Below are 24329 nucleotides of genomic sequence, written 5' to 3'. Positions count from 1 at the left end.
CAGGTCTTCCTTCCTTCTCAGGTATGGTGGCTCTCCTCTTGCTGGTCGTTGTTGGTGACGGTCACTGTTGTTGTGGCTCATTTCATGGGGTCAAAGAGAGAGATTCTTGGTTGTGCAGCACCCTTTATACCCTGATTACGAGGGAAGACGTGTTAGGGCTTTTAGATGGCATTAAAACCGATAAATCTCCGGGGCCCGATTGCATTTATCCTAGGCTGCTTAGAGAGGCGAGGGATGAGATTGCTGGGCGTCTGACGCGAATCTTTGCCTCTTCTTTGGACACAGGTGAGGTCCCAGAGGACTGGAGGATAGCGAACCTGGTACCGTTGTTTAAAAAGGGTAGGAGGGATAGCCCAGGTAACTATAGGCCGGTGAGCTTAACGTCAGTGGTAGGTAAGTTGATGGAGAGGATTCTTAGGGATAGGATGTATGCGCACTTAGAGCGTTGCGCTCTGATTAAGGATACGCAGCATGGCTTTGTCAAGGGGAAGTCTTGCCTTACAAATCTGGTAGAATTCTTTGAGGAAGTGACAAAAACGGTCGACGAAGGACGAGCCGTTGATGTCGTCTATATGGATTTCAGTAAGGCGTTTGACAAAGTCCCTCATGGTAGGTTGGTACAGAAGATTAAAACTCATGGGATATGTGGTCAGGTATCTAGATGGGTAGAGAACTGGCTTGCAAAGAGGAGTCAGAGAATAGTAGTGGAGGGGTCTTTTTCTAGCTGGAGGTCTGTCACTAGTGGTGTGCCGCAGGGCTCGGTACTGGGACCTCTTCTCTTTGTAGTGTATATAAATGATTTGGAAGAGGGAGTAGGTGGTGTGATCAGCAAATTTGCTGATGACACCAAGATGGCTGGATTGGCAGGCAGTGAGGAGCAGTGTCTGGCAATACAGCGGGATATTGATAGGCTGGTTGATTGGGCAGATACATGGCAAATGGAGTTTAATCCGGATAAATGTGAGGTGATGCATTTTGGCCGGAATAATGTAGGGGGGAGTTATATGGTAAAGGGTAAGCCCGTAAGGAGTATAGAATCGCAGCGAGACCTGGGGGTGCAAGTGCACAAGTCTTTGAAGGTGGCAGTGCAAGTGGAGAGTGTGGTGAAGAAAGCCTATGGTATGTTAGCCTTTATAGGAAGGGGTATAGAATATAAGAGCTGGAGTCTAATGTTGCAGTTGTACAGAACGTTGGTTAGGCCGCATTTGGAGTACTGCGTCCAGTTCTGGTCGCCTTACTACCGGAAGGACGTGGAGACTCTGGAGAGAGTGCAGAGGAGGTTTACCAGGATGTTGTCTAGTATGGAAGGACTGGGGTATGAGGAAAGATTGAAGAAATTGGGGCTCCTTTCCCTTGAAAGACGGCGACTGAGAGGGGATCTAATAGAGGTATATAAGATTATGAAGGGTATAGATAGAGTAAACAGAGGTAAGCTATTTCCTATGATAGAGACACGTAGGACAAGGGGCCATGGACTTGAGGTGAGTGGGGAGAGGTACAACACAGATATGAGAGGGAGGTTTTTCACACAGAGGGTAGTGGGGGTATGGAATGCTCTGCCAAGTAAGGTGGTGGAGGCAAACACACTAGAGTCCTTTAAGAGTAACTTAGACAGGTACATGACTGGGTTGGAGATGGGTAGATATAGGAGATTGTTTTAAATAAGGGTCATTAGCATTGGGGCGTCCCTGGTAAGGTAAATGGATATGGTATGATAACGTTTTTTTCTCTTTTCATTCACAAGTTTTAAGTCGGTCCGCCTTGTTGTCCAATGAGGGGCATACACGCGATGAGTCGTACTAGGGCTGCTCTTGGTTGTTCGAGATTGGCCTAGTGCTTCATGTCGTTAGTGTGTGCCTAAACTGGACAAGATACTGGGCAAGACGACAGCTCAGTGACTATCGCTGATTGCTGTGCAGACACATGGATTTGGGCCAGTGTCTGTGGGAGTTTGCGCATTCTCCCTGTGCTTGCGTGGGTTTTCTCCGGGTGCTCCGGTTTCCTCCCACACCCCAAAGATGTGCTGTTAGGCTGATTGGCAGGAATAAATTGTCCCTAGGATTACTAGGATGTTGCCTGGTATGGTGGGGAGGTCCTATGAGGAGAGACTGAGGGATCTAGGGTTGTTTTCGTTGGGAAGAAGGCGGCTAAGAGGGGATCTTATTGAAACATATAAGATGATTAGGGGTTTAGATAGGGTGGATAGTGATAGCCTTTTTCCTCGGATGGAGAAAGCTAGCACGAGGGGGCATGACTTTAAATTAAGGGGGGGTAGCTACAGGACGGATGTCAGGGGTAGGTTCTTTACCCAGCGGGTGGTGAGGGACTGGAATGCCCTGCCTGCTGCAGTTGTAGATGCGTCTAGTTTGGGGGCGTTTAAGAGATCTCTGGATAGGTTTATGGACGAAAAGGGATTGGTATAGGCTAGTGGGTCATTGTTTTTGTAACTGGTCGGCGCAACATCGTGGGCCGAAGGGCCTGTTCTGCGCTGTAATGTTCTATGTTCTATGTTCTATGTTCTAAATCAGATTCCCTCAATGTGGATGGCCATAAAACATTAGACAGGGGTCGTGGGTGGAGAGGGGGACTGGTGGTGTTGAGATGGCAGCGCGGGCTCGTTGGGCCGAAGGGCCTGTTTCCCGGGCTGGTTTTGTTCTTTGTTTGGTTTCGTGCCCCTTTTGGCCATTGTCAATCATTCAATCAGGACTTGATTGCCCTGATCGATAAAGTCCAATCGGGTGCTGCCACATCAATCTCTGGGTGTGTCCCCAACACAGTAAGAAGTCTTACAACACCAGGTTAGAGTCCAACCAGTTTATTTGACAGTGCAAATACCCCAGATAGTGTTTACCCCAGTCCAACGCTGGCATTTCTACATCATGTGTCTCCAACAGCCAAGTCTGTAGGTGTTGGGGGCACGTAGGACACACACCTCCCTTCCAAATAAGGAGTTACGGTGCCCCTATGTCTGGTAAACAACCCAGTTTGACCAGAAAGTCTCTTGTCCTGGAGATGACCGATGTCCTGTGTATTCAGTTGCCTGAGTTGCAACCTGTTTACCTCTGTCTTTTAGGTGGCAGCCTGCTGTTTTAGTTCTTGCCCAATTGTCTCAGAGTGCTTTACAAATTGCCATTACAGGTGGCCCGTTTGGCCACATACCAATGGTTGGCTACTGGATGACGAGTGTTATTCAGCACCAATACAGTTGATAACTTGAGCTTACAAGCTATGCACACAGCCATAGCATTTACATAATAAGAGCCATGCACAGATACTCTGATAGAGCAGACCATTGGCATGCTGAAGTAATGATTTAATTGCCTGGAATACTCTGAAAAATCCTACGGTTCTGGGCATACTGTGATTTTCCACTGAATAATAGATTCCAGCATTTTATCAATGCCTGCTTCAGTCTAACATAGGGACATCAGAAGTAGGCCATTTAGCCCCTCAAGCCTACTCAATCATTCAATAAGATCATAGTTGATCAGATTGTGGTCTCATCACCACTTTTCTGTCTATCCCCTTAGTGATCTATTTTTCTCTCCCTCTCTTGAATAAAGATGTTGAGTGGGATTCTCTCAAAAAAATTCCGAGTGCCGAATTCGTGTAAAAACTGGAGTAAATCCTGCTGGTTTTTTTTAGCAGGATTTTCAAATGAATCTCCTACACTCTGTGCACTAGCGCAAATCTCATTAAAAAGCTGTGGGTGGAGCCTGTTGCCACTGGAGAGGCGGCAGCATTGTGCTGAGTGGGCCACTGTGCATGTACTGATCTGTACGAACAGAGGTCGGCTCAAGCACAGTAGCCCCACAATGCTGGCCTCTCAATTGCTGGCCAGCCCAATCGCTGGCCAGTCCTGTGACCTTGCATCACTGACCATGCGAGCCTCCCACCATCTGATCGCTGACTTCTCTGACGTGTTCAGTCCAGCCTCGACCCCTACCCCTCATCAGCCCAACACAATCAACCACCCCCCCCCCCCCCCCCCCACTGATCTCCCGATTCCCCCCAACTCTGCACTGGCAGCCCCTCTCCCGTGTAATCCCGCTCCCCCGCCCTCCCACCCAGAGCCCCAACACCCACCCACAGCTCCAACATCCTAGCCCCATCACAGCCTCAACTCCCCAACAGATCGACCCTCCCAACCTTGATGTCCAGCCCCAATCGCTGGCCTCCCTCCCACTGTCACTGAGACACGCAGAGGCCATGGCACCAAATGGCATCAAATGGGGAGGCTGCTACATGGTCTCCGCTTGAGTCTTCCAGTCCGCTGTGCTGCTAGAGCAGTGCAATGGTCTGGAAGAATTGCCCCTGTTACATTTGTTAACATCCAATCCACTGGGATTATTTTTGAATATAGGGAATTTTGGAAAATTGTGATCAGTGCATCTGCTATCTTCGCAGTAGCCTCTTTAAGATCTCTAGGATATAGGCAGATCCTGGGAATTGTTGATTTTAATCCCTTAAGTTTCTCTGATCTTTTTTCTCTGCTGGCATCATTTAATTTAAATCTTTCACTTTTATTAGCCTCTTGCTTATCATTTATTTCTAGTTTGTATTTTGTGTCCTTGAGTGTGAAGACAGACTCAGAATATTTATTAAATGGCTAAAATCTTCTGTCCTCATTCATGGCTGGGACTTTCTGGTGCCACTGAAAATGAATGGAGTTTTGGTTAGAACACCAAATTTTCCATTTTCATTCAAAATGGGTCCCACTATGGACGAGACAGGAGAATCCTGCTCAATGTCCCTGCCACTTACTATCATGATCATTTTTCCTATCTCTATCGTTAAGGGAACTTAGTTTACTTTAGTTATTCTCCTGCTTTTTATATACTTATAATCTGTTTTTAATTTCCTGGCTAGTTTACTCTCATTCCAACTTTGCCTTTTTTATGACCTTTCACTCACTTTTTGCTGGTTTCCAAAGCCCTCTCACTCCCCAGACTTACTAGTGTTCTTTGGCTCATTATAAGCCTCTTCTTTTAATCTAATATTAACCTTAACTTCCATGGATGGATTTTTCGCACTGAGCTTAAATGCATCTCTATTGAACATTTGGAACTGCTTATTCAACTGTTTATTTACTGCCATACCATTGAGTTAATTTATACAACCTATCTGAGCCAACTTTCTCCCCTCATATCTCTGTAACTGCAGCTAACCAGCATATCTTTCAGACTGTTGCATCCCAGGTCTCTCACTTTTATCTGGAGATCCTATCCTGGGATCTGACAGGCTGAAATGAAATGAGCTCTAAAGAAGATGAGAGGAAGAGAGGAAGATGGACAACCTTCCAACCAAACATGTGTGGATTGAAATGCCGAGTGTGTAAGCTACCACAAAGTGGTAACTCCAACCTAGAAACTGTGCATCAAGAGGACCCAGGACTTCAGGAAGACTTACAGGTGAGTGGTATAACATGTTGAGATGCAAAGCCCCACACTCTGACATACCCAGTATCCTACTGAACAGCATCAGGAGCAACCAACACACATACACCAACACAATTTGCTCTTTCTGAGCAAATAAAGTTCCTCCTCTCCCTCAAGGGTACAGGATATCTATCTTCAATTCCATCTGCTCAACTAAGATCTCCTGTTCATGGCAGCCATTGTTGCTCGTTGTACAGTACAGTATCCCAGATGATCCCAATACCATCTGCGTTCAGAATTCAACTCCCCTTTAATTGATACAGGCTTGCATTAAGAGTGATATTGGGTCCTATGTTGATGTGTGCAGGCAATGGACAATGAAGGAGCACCGACGGCATACAGAAACCATGGTGATATGTAGGCACCATAAAGCTGGCATCCTGCCTGCATCTCAATCAATTAGTAATGCAGCATGATCCCGGCATCCATTATAGGGGAGGTTATACAATTTAACCCCCTTTTTCTCATCAAACATTCATGCAAAGTAAATAACTATGAACAACAAGGCAAAGCAAATGATTTATTTTCCACATTTCAAAGACAACCTGTCTCGTAGTAAATGAAGTATAATAAATATTGCCTGCAGGGTAAAACTCTCTTTGCTGCATATGGTGAGATTGTGACCACATTCTCTGTAGCTGTCTTGGTATTATTTATTATACTTCATTAAGAGCTAGGCAGGATATATTTGTTTTTAGGAAAATTAATCATTTTACTTTACAATGCTGTTTACAGTTGTTTAGAAAGTTTCATGTTATGCATCCCAGAAGCTGTCTGAACGTAATGTGCTTAATTTTAATCGAGAACTTCACAAAATTGCAGAAATCCTGATGTTCATCAATCTGTCGATGACACACAGGCTGAAGGTGGGAGAATTTCTGCAGTGTTATGTCCCACTGTAACAATGGGACTAATTTTCTCTTACTTTGATAATGGGCCCGATTGTACCATTTTCATTCTAAGCGCTGAATCTGGATGCAATTCAGATCCAACTTGGAAATCTGTTCTCAGGTGCCCCCAGTCACACTTAGCCTGGAATAAAAATCGTGAGTCTGAATCATGCTGTGGGTGGGGCTTATCGCGCCTGAAATGCTGCTGGTCTGATGGGAGCTTTGAAATATGCATGCGCAATGAGAAAAAAAAATTGAAAAATGTATCCATGTCACATTGCTCCCAGGCCGCAAAAAGTGGAAAAAGTGGCCCAGGAGCAAAAAGCGGGAGCGAAGGCCCTCACAGACATCATCTCAACTCCATAACATAACTGTCCCCCTTATCCACACACCCCCCGCTACCCAGATCAGCTGCCCCCTTCCTCTCCAGAGATCGTCTGCAGAGTGGCAGCAGAGCCCCCCCCGAGCCCAGTCCCCCACCAGAGGTCTATCTGGCCTCCCTCCCTCCCACCAGAGAACGATCATGCCTACCTCCCCCGCCCCCCCCCCCCCCACCAGAGATTGATCGGGCCTCCCCTCCTTGCAGAGAAGATTGGGCTCCCCCCTCCCATCCCACTAATCAGACAGCGATCTGGCCTTCCTCCTCCACCCCACCCCCCCCCACACCAGACAACAATCTGGCCTCCTGCCTCCCTTCCCCCACCCCCTCACCAGAGAATGATCTGGCCTGCCTTCCTCCCGCCTCCCACCACCGATCTGAGTTAGAAAGCCGTTGGAAACTCTGAACTTACCTCTTCAGAAGCTGCAGCGCCCGAAACAGACCTTTGCCGAGCATGTCTGTTTTGTGCCAAATCTGGATGGGTGAACGTGTTGGTAAAGGGGGAAGTGCTGGTAAAATTGGATGGGCAGCCCATTAATTCCATTTAAATGCATGCAAATACACTTAAATCACCGCTGCACCCATTTCAGGCATGATTTGGATCACAGCCATTTTTGGGCCTTGGTGAAGTGGACATCTGCACGGATGCAGGCACGTTAATAGCCTCACACCCGACCTTACCAAGTTTGAGTCAGGTGAGAAAAGCGGTATGTAGCTCACCAGCTGCACTCCTGGCTTTTCCGGCCATATTTTTTGGCGCATTGCCAAAGCAATCCCACAACATCACACTGACAAATTGGGATGCCCTCTTTAGACGGCCCTCCTGATCTGAAAACAATAAAAATTTTAAAAATTAACGTAAAAACCTCACTCTCACTTACTCAGAACACCCCTTCCCTGGAGAACTCACCCACACTGAACTTCCCCAGTGGAAGCCCCACCAGCAGTACAGGGGAAGGTGCCATAAAGCAGAGCCCAGGCATTTCCAGATGGCAGTCCTGGAGCACTGCGAAGAGCATCACCCTTTCCCCCTGGAACTGTACTAACCAGTGCGCCCCCGGGGGGGGGGACTGTTCAGCAGATCTGTGTTTGTCGGGACCTATTGTAAACCATATTGACATGATGTCATGTTGGTGGGAGGGGAATCTGAATGTTGGGGAATAGATAGTAGTAAACCCACTACTGGTATTTAAATATACGGTAATGAGGTGAGTGTGTGTGAAAGGATGATATGTCAAGATTTTGCATTTTAAAACTTTTACTTTACAAGAATCTAAAAAAACTATTAATTTATACAGTTTTCTTTTTGAAGGCAACTTATACTTTAAACCACAGAAAATGGATTCTCCATTTAACTTTTAGCATGACTGAAAGTTTTTTGCATTTCATCCTCCAGGAACCAGCCTAAAATTATTTTCAGCTCCCAATGGTCTGCTTTCTTTTTACTTTCCTGCACAGATAACTTCTAACCCCAGAACTGCCTTTTCCTATTAGGATTACACTGTTGGCTCACTACCTCTACCATCAAGCTTGGTGATTCTTCCATTCTCTTTTAAGTTCTCATGAACTCAGTCTCCAATATGAGCATCAACTCCCACCAAATTCTATATTCTCTAACAATCAATCCAGGCTTACTGTCAGATAGATTCCAGAACACCTTCATTTACTCTGAACTTAAAACTACACCCTAAAATATAACAATCTTATAAACTTCATAATGGGAACCGAAGTAAGACAAAAAAATTGGACTTTTTTTTCTTACAAAGCTCTAACAATAATGCACAACCGAAAGGAATGAGATTACATATTTTTAATTCTTCACTTTTTACACAAGAGAGGTTGGTTAGCAGCCCTAACAATTGCCATTTAATTAAAAGGATGCTTACGCTGTTAATTGCTAGACTTAATATTCTGGTGTGAGTTTAGCAGACAGTTAATGTTCAAACGCAGCAACATCTTGTAAATCACTTGGAGATTTAAGGGTGAGATGCCATTTTCATTAAGCATAAACTGGCCAAGAAGGTCTGTTGCAATAACAATGCAATAACATTGCATTGTGACTAATTGGATATCTCTTCCACAGAGCTGGCAGAGTACGTTGGATGAAGTTGCCTGCTTTTGTGCCATATAATTCGATGATTCTATCTGCTAATGACAGGGAACAACTACTTCAGCAAGCAGCCAAATGAGAAATGTTGCTATTCACAAGGATAGCTGCAGCCAACTTGTAAAAGCGAGGAACTTCCACTGGTTGCCAAGGTCATCACTTAAGTATTACATCTGTGAATCATCATCAGCTACCATTTCAGTGTTGACTAATAAGCTGTTTACCTATATATCAAAATAGATGGTGCATTTGTCAAGATGCCCAACAACTTTTTACCCTTTCATGTTGAGTAGCATCACATTGTGTCTTAACGTAAGTGATCTCAAAATGCAGAGTTACTAATAGGTGCTGCTTTCTAAGTGGAATTTCACCCTGGCTGTCACTTAATGACTATGTTCATGTTATAATGGTCTCATGTATGAAGTTCAGGAAGATGTAATTATGACAAGGCTTTTAATTGACAGCTGCAGATTGCATCTGTACCCTTTTGAAGTATGGATATGTATGAGATGCAAGAAGAGGCAGCAAGACTGTTTCAGTCTATGAGGTCACCAGTACACATTGAATAGGGTTTTACAGACAATATGTTGCGCTGTACAGAATCATAGAAACCTACAGTGCAGGAGGAGGCCATTCAGTCCATCAAGTTTGCATCAACTCTCTGACAATATCTTATCCAGTCTCTCTCTCCCCATATCCACACCTATTTAACCTTAATTCCCCTAAGCTACACATAGAGACACTAAGGGGCAATTTAGCATGGGCAATCAACCTAACCTGCACATCTTTAGATAGTGGGAGGAAACTGAAGCACCTGGAGGAAACTCACGCAGTCACAAGGAGAATGTGCAAACTCCACACACTCAGTCACCCGATGCTGCAATTGAACCTGGGCCTCTGGAGCTGTGAGGCAGCAGTGCTAACCACTGTGCCATCCTCAATAATTTTATGCCAGCTATTTGATAATCTTACCAATTTTTAATACTGCACCACCTTCCCAGTGTCTGAAGGCACAGTTGACAACGTCAAGCCAGGCTGCTTTTCTGCCAAGCTCAACTCACTACTGTCTTCCAGGAAGGATCACTGATGAGATCAAACAGGGAAAATCAACCTCTTACCCATCGCACACAGGAACATGCCCACTTTAAAAGCCATCAAGCAGTGAGTTTGGTGCCACTGTGCCCCATAGTTGTAGATTCCATTTAGTTTTATTACAATGGATTTGCTTTGCCTTATGCGCAGCCTTTCTAAAGGCCAGAACAGATCTTGCCAATCTTGCAATCATTTACTTCTAAGTTTCTGTTTGCCTATATGCATGTAATTGCTATGAATATTATTCACAAAGAAAATGGAATAATGTTTGTCAGTACCTGGGGCCCAGTAATGCAAAATTACAGGGAGTGTCACATACTTGGTGGGAGTGGAGTGGGATCATTGACTTAATGAAAATCTAACTTATTGTAATTATAAGACTGAATAAATATGAATGCCTACATGTTGATGACTATTTAATGATTTATTTAGTTTGACTGTGCCCCTTGTTTATTTTCCAGAAATTTAATATTGCACACAATTAAAACTGAATTTTATGTATTTTCTGTAAGTTTGTGCTAAGCTGTAATATATTCCTTCTTGCATTCAATCAGTTTTCTTACTTAAAATAAAAACTGTGCCACAAATCATGTTTGCAAAGCAGCAGTCAAAACTGATCAACAGATCACTAATAATGGTAGATTGCTATATCAGTTTGATTTTACAATGGGGGCAATTGTATGAATGTAAAGAGTTACAGCCAAAATATTCATACAAAAGTGTCAACTGAAATCCTATGTAGAATAGGCCAGGGAGCTGCAGTGGAAGAACTCAACACTTGTCTTGTGAGATGAGGTGGGCAAAGTAGATGGCAAGTTAGTAGGTGCGCAGTCATTATGCAGCAACAGAAAGCCAGAGGCCATCTACTTAATCCGAGCAATGTTATACGAACATAAGAACATAAGAAATAGGAGCAGGAGTAGGCCATCTAGCCCTTCGAACCTGCCCTGCCATTCAGTAAGATCATGGCTGATCTGTCGTGGCTCAGTTCCACATTCCTGCCCTCTCCCCATAGCCCTTAATCCCCTCGCTTATCAAAAACCCATCAACCCGCGTCTTAAAAATATTTAGCGAGGCAGCCTCCACCACTTCAACGGGCAGAGAATTCCAGAGATTCACCACCCTTTGAGTGAAGAAGTTCCTCCTCAACTCCGTTCTAAACCGTCCCCCCTTTATCTTGAGGCTGTGCCCCCTAGTCCTACTGTCTTTTCTGAGTGGGAAGAGTCTCTCCACCTCTATCCTATCCATCCCATTCATCATCTTATATGTCTCAATGAGATCTCCCCTCATTCTTCTAAACTCTAATGAGTACAAGCCTAGTTTATTCAGCCTCTCCTCATAGCTCAGCCCCCTCAACTCCGGTATCAGCCTAGTAAACCTCCTCTGCACTCCCTCCAAGGCCAAAATATCCTTGCGTATGCTCACCCATTTGTCGTTTATGTCCTCGTTACCGACCAGGACAGGGACTGAGGGGGAGAAAATTGTCTAGTGAATCATGATAAAGGTTACAATGAGGAAAATGATTTTGGGAAGGAAAATTTTGAGGATAAGGTTATGCAACAGCCCTGCAGTGTGGTAAAGCTTAGACTGGTAAACATTTGAGAATAATCTATTGGTAAATCAAGATTAAATGTGCCTTGCAGCCATGACTGAAGACACTCTGAATGATATTTTTGTCTGTCTACAAGGTTGATTGGGCCACTATCTCAGTAAACTCCATTTTCAGACATTTTTTGATTGCTAACATTGCGTAGCCTACAAGAACTTACCACTACATAGGACAGACAATATGGATAATGTTGGAATATTTATGGATAATATTGGAATAGTTTAGGTTAGAGGGTCATTAGATTGGTTCCACTGGTCAGCGCAACATCGAGGGCCAAAGGGCCTGTACTGCGCTGCGATGTTCTATGTTCTAATATTATGACTTTAAGAGGAAAATGCCACTTTCAGCATCAGATTGGCCGATCTGTACTGCATTTAGTACTTTGCAAAATAGTTTTGTTATAAAATTTTTAAAAATGAATAATATATTGAAAAATGTAATTCTGTGGAACTGTATAGATAATGCAAAGTTAAGAGTCATCTAAAACTAAGAAGTTGGAGGAATGTAATGTAAACCTTTTAATTCATACCCCCATGTTTGGAATTTGCAACAAACTGGTTGTTCAGGTTTGAGAAAGTCAGTTGCTGAAATTATCTCATAACAGATTAGTGATTAACCATTGTGGACTTTTCCATCCAGTTTGCCCAGTCAGTTTTCTAATGGGTGACACCAGGATGCCATAGTCATTTTAATTGGCCTGATATTTCTCTTGTCCAGTGTGACCTGACTGAAGAATAGCCACACCTGTTCAATGTAGTTAATAATGTTTTCCTTACAATTTGTTTGGCATATATTGTGCTGACTTTGGAATGGATTTTGAATCTCTTCAGGTCTGTAAAGTTTGAGCATGTTCTAAATTAAATGTGACAGTCCCAAAATAGTGTTGGCATTAGTATGCAGGATTAACCCTTGCCTGTTTGTTGTGGCATAAGCAGCAAGTCAAGCTACTGTGGTCTACACATTTCAATGATCACAGTCTCTCGTGTGCAGTTCTTTAACTTCACTGTTAATTGGCTGGACACGTCATCAAGGGGGCTGATATCATGGGTCATTAGACCATGTAAGCTGTATTGCTTAAGTCTAACCTGCAGCTCTTAAAGGGGCAGTGCATTATGGCTGGACAGTCATGCAAGAAGTGAATCTGGCCTGGGAAACGCTGAATGATGGCACTGTATGGGGGAAGCAAGTCCAGGATTTACAGATGCCTAACCAGCAACCCTAGTATTTCCCTTACATCTTTGGGATAGATGTATCAATTAGTTTGGCGTATATTGAGCTGGAAGAAGGAACAATGGGGTGGAACACAGGGCTACTACCATCTCACGCATGCATAAAATCCAGTGCAATGGTGCTGAGTTGCCAACCCAACATCAATGTGCTGGTTTCCTATAATGTAGAGATTGGGTGGGCACCAAAGTCAACTGTGTGCTCACCATATGATGGATGGAGGGTTGGTGGTGAAATACTTGGTGATATCTGAGAAGTGGCTCGGAAAATCAGCTACCCTGATACCCTATCATTCTATCAATGTCCTTGCCATTGCTTGCCAGTGAGACAGCCCAGACAAGGTGATGCAGGTCATAGTGCAGCCTCAGCAGTAAGCAGTTGTAACTGGGTCAGATCCTAACTGGAATAATCGGCATTTATCTGGGGTTGACCAAAGCAACCAGCAACCAGCCAGAAAGCATTTCTCCCCCAATTTTATCAGCCAAATTTAGGCAATGTCTAGTCATGATATATTTATTCATTCATGGAAAGTGGACATCGCTGGCTAGGCCAGCATATTTTGCCCATCCGTAATGGTTTCAACTGGCCAGCCGAGAATAATTGGGGTCCAGCTATCCCAGTACAGTTACTAACCAGTCCAGCCACTTTTTTTTTCTCTTTGGGAATCCAGTTCTGTTCAGGATTTGTTTCCAAAGTTCGTCTGCATTCTCCTTCATTGAAAGTCAGCAACTTTTCACTCGCCATGGTGTAATCCCGATCATATTTGTGAATAGGAGTACTATAACAGGCAATGCCAATGGAAGACAGGCACTAAGAGAACACAAAAGAGAAAATGCTGGAAAATCTCAGCAGGCCTGGCAGCATCTGTGGGGAGAGAATAGAGCTGACGTTTCGAGTCCAGATGACCCTTTGTCAAAACTAAAAGGCGTAGAAAGTGGGAGATATTTATACTGCAGGGTGAGGGAATGAAAGATGAATCACAGCCACAGAAACCAGGGGAAAAGGGTGCTAATGGCAGCCCAAAGAGAGAATAAAGGGTGTGAATGACCAAATGGCAGAGAAGCTGAAATCAGAGGGTAAGCTGTGATAGATGAAGACGTGAGGGGAGGGGAGGAAATGGGTGGGAGAGAAGTGAAATTTAGAAAAAGGGGAAAGGAGAAGCAAAGGGAGAGAAAAGGTAAGGAAAAGGGTGATAAAGTAGGCGGGAAGAGTGGGGGGTAAGAAAAATGAAGAAAGACAATAAAGAAATAAAAGGTAGAGAACAATAAAAAATTAAATAAAATGAAAGCAAAAGGGTCAATGTGGAGTTGAGCTAATCACCTGAAGTTGTTGAATTTGATGTTGAGACTGGAAGGATGTAAAGTGCCTAGCCGGAAGATGAGATCCTGTTCCTCCAGTTTGCGTTGAGCTTCACTCAATGAACATTGCAGCTGAGGACAGACATGTGGGCATGGGACTAGGATCATGTGTTAAAATGGCAAGCAACCGGAAGGCGGAGGGCCCTGATAGTGCACTGACCGAAGGTGCTCAGCAAAGCAATCACCCAGTCTACACTTGGTCTCTCTGATATAGAGGAGGCCACATTGGGAGCAGCGAATGCAATACACCAAATTGAAAGAGGTGCAAGTGAAACACTGCTACATGATTTATTCAATTTCATTAAATAGTTGGCAAGTTGATTACAAATTGCTGTGATTTGATTTATTAGTTGCAGGCAAATATGACAAATCATTTAATGTTTACCAGAACTGGACAATTCAGAGAGTCTATTGTTTTAAAGTTTATTTATTAATGTCACAAGCAGGCTGACATTAACACTGCAATAAAGTTACTGTGAAGCTCCCCTAGTTGCCACACTCTGACGCCTGTTCGGGTACCCTGAAGAAGAATTTCGCATGATAAATGCACCTAACCAGCATGTCTTTTGGACTGTGGGGAGAACCTGGAGAAAACCCTTGCAGACACGGGGAGAACATGCAAAATTCATACAAACAGTGACCCAAGCCAGGAATCGAACCTAGGTCCCTGACACTGTGAGGCATGTCTGCTAAGCACTGTGCCACTCTGTGCTGCTGTCAGCTGTAGAATCATATGGCAAATAACATCTTTCTGGTTATCTAAGGTTGTGGAAGCCATGTGATTGAAATTGGCACACAATAGAGAAACAATCAGTGGGCTGTACAGTCTTCTGGCCAGTACATCTAATGAAAAGATGGGCAGAAGGGAATAGGGAAACACTAAATGTTTTGCCTGTGGGCTACAGGCTTCTTCACACTGGCTGTGCATTTTTTCGACCAGTAAATGCTAAAGGAGAAGCATTGTCGCAGCTACCTTGCCAGTTGCACATTACTGGAGGTAGAAAAGACTTGCTGCCTCCATATTTGACTGACCCTGAGGCGCAGTACTCTGGTGATATGGACACGCTGTGTACTCATCACGTCCAGAGGCAAAGAAGAAAATAGCCATCTTCATTTATGAATCCTGGGGCAGGTGGCAGTGGTTGGAGGTGGGGGGGGGGGGGGGTGGGGTGTGTGTGTGTGTGTGTGTGTGTGTGTGTGTGTGTGTGTGTGTGTGTGTGTGTGTGTGTGTGTGTGTGTGTGTGTGTGTGTGTGTGTGTGTGGTGCGGGGGGGGAAGTGGGGTGAATGAGGAGGGGGAGTAAATTTAGGGTAACTCTAATCAGTGATTCCATAGTGTTCTCATTGGCGGGGAAGACTATTAACTGCAAGGAAGTAAAGGAAATACAGCATTATAATCAAAGCAATGGCTTTAATTTGCTGGGTTTGTCATATATGCATTGAAATGATGGTAAAATTAGAATGTATTGTGCAATTTAATACTGCTCCAATCCTCATGATGCCTTACTGCCTATTAATGAGCAGTAGCAGCTCAGTATTTCAAATGGAGATATGAGTAACGTTAGCCACGGACTTGATAGAAAGGAGAATGTTCCTAAACTGAAGGACATACTGTGTAGCATGTAAAGCAGGCTGAAACACTCAGAGGTTACTTTCTGCTATGCTTGAAGTTGCCCTTTGCCAAGATGCAACAAAATTATATTATCATTCAAATAAAAAGATGTAACAATTAGATCGCTGCAAGAGATCTAATGAGTAGATTCTAAACTCCAATTCCATTTAAGAAATTATCATCAACTGCAAATTAGTAGAAAAATATCACAGCTGCACTCAGTCAAAATACAATTTACCCTTATGGAGATATGGGCACTTTGAAGGTGTCTCGATTCAGGCACATATCAAATGTCGCTGTACACTGAGCTGATGTATCTAGTTACACTTAGCCTAACTTGTGAGACGTGAGCTAACTCCATTCATCAGAGGAATCTTTCACTGCAGTAAATAGTTCAAAGGCCCATTGGGTACAATGGCCAAGCAGAAAGGTGTCCTGGTATACTAGGGCTGATGTAGATTAAGATATAATTGGGCTTGCAGCATGCATTTTCCAGGCTCCCTGATGGATCTCCCTGATAGAGCTCAACCAAATATTCATAAATAAGATCATCAACAAAGGCTCTTAAACTGTGTATCAGCACTGACAATGTGAAACTGAAGGCTGTTGACAGCTTCACTTATCTCGGCTCCACAATCACCAGCAATCTGTCACTTCACCCTGAAATTAATATAAAAGCTGCAGTTTTGTGATGTGTATGGCCAAGTTAAATAAGAGAGCATGGAACAACAGCAATCTGACTAAAAGCATCAAAATGTGAGTCTACTAAGTCTTTGTCCTCAGTGCACTCCCTTACAGTGGTAAGACCTGGACAACATATACTAGGCAGGAGAAAGGGCTGAACAGTTCCACGTTAATGCTGCCTCTGATATGTCTTCGGCAATTCTTGACAGAACAAGGTCATCAAATCAGAGGTCCTGGAATGTGCTAACACTTATTGTTAAATCAATGACATCTACCCTGGCTTAGCAATGTTTATTGCATCAATAGTGGCTGTATACCCAAAGATCTTTTGTATGGTGAACACGGCACTGAACCCTAACCTCCTGGGTATCCTACCTGTACTACAAGGATAAATGCAAAAAAAAAGAAACAGGCAGACATTGGCATTGAAAGCCCTTGGGAAAATAACTATTTGGTGAGGCATTGGGATAAGCAAACAGGAGCAAACAAAAAGCAAAAGAAATGAAAAGTTGATTTTTGATCATTCTAAGTTAATAGCTCCATGACAAAGACATCTTTCATTGATCCTCTACAGCTTAGTAGCTGTATCAATGAGAGGAGATTGGACAGTCATCCTGGTGCAGAGGAAAATATTGCCAGCTTTCCTATTTGGAAAATGATCTCAGGCAAAACTACGATTTGAATTGAATGTTCTCTGTTTGAAAATTCTCGCAGATGGTGTCTTATCTGAGGGTCTGGTATAACTGCTCCAGTGGTGAACCATTGTATTTTAATTTGGGTGACAACTTGTTGCTAATATAGGTACTATTTTAGATTGACTTCTGGGACACACATTTGTGGCTGCAGTAGCTCCTTCCTATGTTGATCATGAATTGACCACTAATGTAAAATTATGCACCCAGAAGCATCCAGAAGCAGCTTATAGATATCAGTGTTCCACACTCTGAATTAAAACTGGACCAGATGGGGATGGGCTTGTTTCCTTCAAAAGTGATTTTAAACGTTAAAAAAAATTGTAGATCCAAGTGTCAAATATTTTGAACAGGTGCTGATATTTGAAAAGATATTGTTTCAACTCAGCAAGATCCATTTGCAGACTTGCTTGTTGTTTTCAGAAGTTTCATTAACATTAAATAAATGGGTTAGCGTTTAACATCACAAAGTCAGCATAATAAACTATGACCTCTAGGGCAAATATTAATGTTTTTGTTAAATCTCCTGAGGAGTTGCAAACTGACAATTTGCGCCACAATTCTGACTTGTTATTGGAGTTGATATCAAATAACTCAGAATCTGATTTTTAGAGTTGAAGTTTATAATGTTATCACAGCCAGGGTGACAGTTTGGGTGCTCTCGTTATCCTTGTTTCTCCCTGTCAGAGACAAGAATGAAGTATTATCCTCTACTGATCGAGTGGGAAGCGTGCATGTAGAGACTTTGGCTGTGGCATTGGATATAGTATCTTCAGCATCAAGTAATTTGCCCAACTCTCACTCTGAGGCTTCTAACCACATGCCTGAACCCTAAGGATGCCAAGTATCTGTTGAATGTCTCCCACAGAAGGAGGCAACATCTCCACAGGAGGAAGGGGGAGAAAATTAATAAGATAGAAGTGATTTTTAAATACTGACGCACAAGGCAGCTATTTTATGTTAACACCTATGTAAAGTTCAATTGATGATGATGTTAGAGCACTGTGAGAGAGGGATCTGGTTCACTTCCATCTTATTAATGTTCTTCTGTAAAATTTCTAGATGCATAAAGGTAAATGTTTTACTTTTCACTGCTACAAGTTCACTGGAAAAATGACAGTGAGATTGTAAGAACGAACAGTAAAGTGAGTTTACTGCACAGCTTCACATTAGAAGACAATAAAACTGCTAAAAATCAAGTTATCACCCTTAGGTCAAGGCTGGAAAGATTTCTACTGTTTAAAAAAATGCTTTGGTGACAACTAAGTGGTTGGTGGATTGCTTACTGAAATAATGATGCCTTATACACGAGGCAGGATTTTTCATTGAACCCCAAACCCTTCACCGTGGCATGTTTTCTGGTGATGAAACTGAATTGCCATTGGCCACTGGCAGGACTTCTGGAACTGCTGAGCTCTACAGTGTTTTGCATGACTCGCCCATCCTGCTGCCAGGAATCTCACTGGAGTGGGGGTTGCCTTTGGTGGGGCCAGGAGATCCTGCTAAGGAGAAGAAAATCATGGCCATAATTCCTAAATGTGGTTTAGTCAGGAAAAATGCTCCCTGAACAACCTGAGTGGATAAAGTCTCCCACTAAGAGTCCTCTGGTTTCTGCTCCTCCCTCTTCCAACAGATGACCCTGATTTGTACGGCCTCTGCTCATTCTCCCATCCACACTTTATTTAAAGAGGAAGACTACTACAGCATCCATGTCCCACAGCAATTGCTTTGTGCGGCAGCCTTGAAGTTGGACCTGAGTATGTTGGCACCTAATGCACTACTCACAGTAGGCTTGTAACTTCAAGCTGCTATGGAAAGCATAAAAATCCAAGGAATTGTAGCAGTCATCAGAAGAAATCAATCAGCACTAACCTGCAAGTGGTTGAAAATCCCTTTTAAGGTGCAGGGAGAATTTAAGTCTCTGTCTCTAGCAGGGCTTAAAGGGAGACTGAGAGAGCCAACCCCAAACTAAACAACAATCCACCAAACAAGGGAGAGGGACAGAATGAAGTTTGAAGTTCCAAGAAGACATTAAAGTCAAAGGGAATGAATAGGAATCAGGAAAAGGTCCTGTAAAGTAAAGAGGGAGAAGCAGAGGCTCCAAGTTAAAAGATAGGGTTGCAGATGCAGACGTGGAATAACATGGGCTTGAGAGAAGCCAGAGATCCAAGGAAACCAAAAGGTTGGTGACTTCTTACTGTGGGTCTGGGAAGCAATGGTGTTCAGATGGCATGTCTGGTTATCTGAAAAATTGTGTGGAAAGTGAAACTTGAATGCATGTGGTGCTACAGGGCAGAAAAACACCAGAAAGAGAGGTTGAAATCCTGGAAGTAGGTCCTTGATGAAGACATCCAAGAGAAAGCATTTGGGATCATTTCCAAGGCATTTTCTTAAAGGGCAGAGTTTGGAAACCTTTGTGTGAAAGGCAGAGTTCCAGTGAAACCAGTTGGCTCACAGTATAACAAGCATTTGGTGAGCATGGGGGAATTGATGAGAAATCCTTATAAGCTATTTTGAGTATCTAAACAGTTAAGATCTATCAAACCAGGTTCCACCCTGGGATCTGACTTGTCCAGTGGTAACACCAGTTGGGATCACAGTATGATAAATGAAACAGAATTTCTAGGACATCAGGAGGTCAATGCAGAGACAGTGAAGAAGGAGGAGATGGGGAAGTAAAGCTTTGTGTGGGACCGGATATGTGTGGCAGCATTTTGAACGAGCTAATGGGAGACTAAGAAGGAGAGTATTCAAATAATTAAACCTAGAGTGGGAACAGCATGATTTCAGGAATTGACTAAGCTTACAATGAACAAGACTAAAGTAAATAGTGACATTATTTTTAATAAAACTTTATTTCAGATAGATTAAGTAGTAAGTTGTGTTGCTTGTGAATTACCATAATTGTCCTTATTATTTTAAAGGTTAATTTTCAGTGGCTGTTTCCATCTACATCCCTGTTTTATGACAAAGCTTTCAGCATTATAACTGCTACTCTTACTTGCTAGCATTCATATTGCATGGTTAACTTCAGCAGTAAGTGCCTCACAAGACATAAACTGGTTCAGGGTAATAACACTAAATGGCCACTGTAAAGTTTTTTTTAGAAATTTGGCAGCTGAGTCATAACAGCATTTCATTGGTTACTCTTACACCTCCTTGGGCAGAGGTCATGGCCAACACTGAGAAATGCTGATGTATAATCTAACCCCAGCATGACAAATAACTCACTGGAAAATGAATGTTTGGGTTGTGCTGGGTTTTTTTTCTGAGCCTGAAGTGAATATTTGACAGTGAACTATGGGCTAAGACCATGGAACCCTGACCTCTGTTTCAGAAAATGTTTCTTCCTCATCTCTGAAAGATAATTCTGTTCCATGCTTCCAATATTAATACTGATCAATGCTACTTAAGTGGTATGCAAGTTTTGGGGCACTTTTACTGCAGTGATTATTGCATCTGTTTCTTATCTGAGCTGAGAAATTAATTGGTTTAAAATGCATAGATTAGCAATGACTGTTATAAAACAACTAACAGGGGAGTATTAGCCGAACACAATCACCCATTCATTCACCGCACCTTGCAGAGGGACCTCCATTCTCTCACTTCCAATGTACCAGTTTTATGAAAGTTTGAATTATTAGGGCAGATAGCAAAGCTGAAGTCAATAGCATTTTCTAACACACTCTGAGATTGGTAGTTAAGTCTTCAAGCAAACAGAATCATAGAATCTTACAGTGCAGAAGGAGGCCACTTGGCTTACCTAGTCTGCACCAACCATAATCCCACCCAGGGCCTATCCCCATAACCACATGCATTTACCCTAATATTCCCCCGATACCAAGGGGAAATTTAGCATCCACCTCACCTGCACCCGACTGTGGGAGGAAATCGGAGCACTCAGAGGAAACCCACGCAGATACGGGAAGAATGTGCAACTCCAAGCCGGGAATCAAACTCGGATCCCTGGCATTGTGAGGCAACTGTGCAAACCACTGTGCCACTCAGCTGCCATAAATGTTTGGGGCAAGGGATTGGAAATTTGAAACTTGTCTTCATTTCAACTTATGATGTACCTGGCTCATTGAAAGGGGAACAATAAACAATGAAAGAAACAGCGATAAAACTAATTTCGAAGCGATATGCTCTGAAACTCCATAACAGTACTGCCCTCCAATTTTATACAGCATATAAATGACTCTTCTGTTCTTTCTCATTCACATCAATTACATCTTCAGAGCATGAAAATAACCTCAGGATTGCTACTCCCCCACCTCTTGTAGTCCTCCTCTATCTCGTCTAAAACACTTATATTCAGCTGCCAGTCATGTCCTTTTAACCAAATCTCTGTCATTGCAACCACATCCAAGTTCTGCGCATGCATTAAGGCTCTAAGTTTATCTGTTTTGCCTGTTATGCTCCTTACATTGAAGCAGATGCACTCCAGACCTCCAGACCCACTGAGTTCATCCTCCCCTAGATTGCTCTTCCTTTTAGGTGGCCTTGTCTTGGCCCCAGTCACTTCGCTTGCTGACCTATTGTTCAGATCCCCACCCCCCTGCAACATTAGTTTAAACACACCCAAACCACATTAGCAAACCTCCCAGCCAGGATATTGGTTCCCCCTTCAGTGCAGGTGTAACCCATCCTTTTTGTACAGACCCCATCCTCCCTGGAAGACTTCCCGGGTTGTCTATGAATCTGAAACCCTCCCTCCCGCACCAGTTCTTTAGCCACATGTTCAGCTGCACAATCTCCCTGTTCTTAGCCTCACTAGCACATGGCAAGGGGAGCAATCCAGACAGAGCTACCCTAGAGGTCTTACGTTTTAGCCTTCTACCTAACTCCCTAAATTGCTCTTTCAGGACCTCCCTGCTCTTTCTGCCTACATCATTTGTACCAATATGGACAGTGACGTCTGTCTGATTACCCTCCCTTTTTAGGATGCTTTGTACCCGTTCAGAGACATCCAGGACTCTGGCACCAGGGAGGCAGACTACCATCCTGGAGTCTCCTTTGTGCCCACAGAACCATCTGTCATTGCCTGTAACTATTAAGTCCCCCATTACAATTGATCTCCAATTTCCTCCTTTCCCTTCTGAGCCGCAGAGCCCGACTCTGTGCCAGAGACCTGGTCACCATGGCTTACCCGGGGAAGGTCATCCCCCCCACAGTATCCAAAACGCTGTCCTTATTTTGGAGGGGAGCAACCACAGGGGATCTGTGCACTGACTGCCCCTCCCCTCCCCTCTCCTGATTGTCACCCAGCTAGCTTTGTTTTTAGGTGTTACCACTTCTCGATAACTGCTATCTATCAGCCCCTCTGCCTCCTGAATGATCTGGAGTTCATCCAGTTCCAGCTTCAATTCCCTAAGGCGGTCTGTGAGGAGCTGGAGCTGTGTGCACCTCCCACACGTAAAGTCAGCAGGGTCACTAATGGTGATCCTTACCTCCCACGTGCTGCAAGAGGAGCATTGAACTGCCCAACTGCCATCCTCCCCACCCAAACTCCCAACTGTTGCCACTCTGTGTTCCCACAATTTAAACTGTCGACGCTCTGTGTTCCCACTCTTTAAACTGTTGCCGTTCTGTGTTCCCGCTTTTTAAACTGTCGCTGCTCCGTGTTCCTGCTCATTATCTGTGTTCCTGCTCTTTAAACTGTCGCCGCTCTGTGTTCCCACTCTTTAAACTGTGTTCCTGCTCTTTAAACTGTCGCCGCTCTGTGTTCCCACTCTTTAAACTGTGTTCCTGCTCTTTAAACTGTCGCCGCTCTGTGTTCCCACTCTTTAAACTGTGTTCCTGCTCATTAAATTGTCGCCGCTCTGTGTTCCCGCTTTTTAAACTGTCGCTGTTCCGTGTTCCCGCTCTTTACCTGTCTTCCCGCTTTTTAAACTGTTGCCGTTCTGTGTTCCCACTCTTTAAACTGTGTTCCTGCTCATTAAACTGTCGACGCTCTGTGTTCCCACTCTTTCAACTGTGTTCCTGCTCATTAAACTGTCGACGCTCTGTGTTCCCACTCTTTAAACTGTCGATGCTCTGTGTTCCCGCTCTTTAAACTGTCGACGCTCTGTGTTCCCACTCTTTCAACTGTGTTCCTGCTCTTTAAACTGTCGACGCTCTGTGTTCCCACTCTTTCAACTGTGTTCCTGCTCATTAAACTGTCGACGCTCTGTGTTCCCACTCTTTCAACTGTGTTCCTGCTCATTAAACTGTCGACGCTCTGTGTTCCCACTCTTTAAACTGTCGACGCTCTGTGTTCCCACTCTTTCAACTGTGTTCCTGCTCTTTAAACTGTCGACGTTCTGTGTTCCCACTCTTTCAACTGTGTTCCTGCTCATTAAACTGTCGACGCTCTGTGTTCCCACTCTTTCAACTGTGTTCCTGCTCTTTAAACTGTTGCCGCTCTGTGTTCCCACTCTTTAAACTGTCGATGCTCTGTGTTCCCGCTCTTTAAACTGTTGACGCTCTGCGTTCCACTCTTTAAACTGTTGCTGGTCACACACACACACACACACACACACACACACACACACACACACACACACACACACACACACACACACACAGGACATTCTGTCTTCCACCTTTTACCGTTGGGAAAAAGATACAGAAGTCTGAGGTCACATACCAAGCGACTCAAGAACAGCTTCTTCCCTGCTGCTGTCAAATGTTTGAATGGACTTACCTTGCATTAAGTTGATCTTTCTCTACATCCTAGCTAATGACTGTAGCACTACAGTCTGCAATCTCTTGTTTTCTTCTCTATGAATGGTATGCTTTATCTGTATAGCATGCAAAAAACAGTACTTTTCACTGTATGTTAGTACATGACAATAATGAATCAAATCAAATCAAAAGTCCCAGTCTATCTTCTTCCTGTTATTTGAGACATTCACAAGTGCCAAATTCCAAATATTCATGGCCTCAATGGAATAGAACATATACGTGTGGCACCTTATCACCCCTCATCAAAAGGCCTCCTTAAATAGGACAGCTATTACATCCTTCCCTCTTTAAGTTCCTTCTTAAACAATATGTAAATAGTTTATACAATTTTCAAAATATTAACGCTGAGAAACACTTTTATCCCAGAGGCCAGAATTTTACGTCCCCCCACCACGGGAATCGGAGTGGGTCGGGGCAAACAATGAAATGTCTGTTGACTTCAGGCAGGATTTTCTGGTCTCGGGTTGAGCGGGGCTGTAAAATTCCACCCAGTGTATCAGACATTCAGTCTGTCAGA

Source organism: Carcharhinus amblyrhynchos, chromosome 15 (assembly GCF_965287045.1).
Source record: "Carcharhinus amblyrhynchos chromosome 15, sCarAmb.v2.hapA, whole genome shotgun sequence".
NCBI classification, from domain to species: Eukaryota; Metazoa; Chordata; class Chondrichthyes; order Carcharhiniformes; family Carcharhinidae; genus Carcharhinus; species Carcharhinus amblyrhynchos.
The sequence above is the reverse complement of the archived record's forward strand: the minus strand, read 5'-3'. Positions refer to the sequence as shown.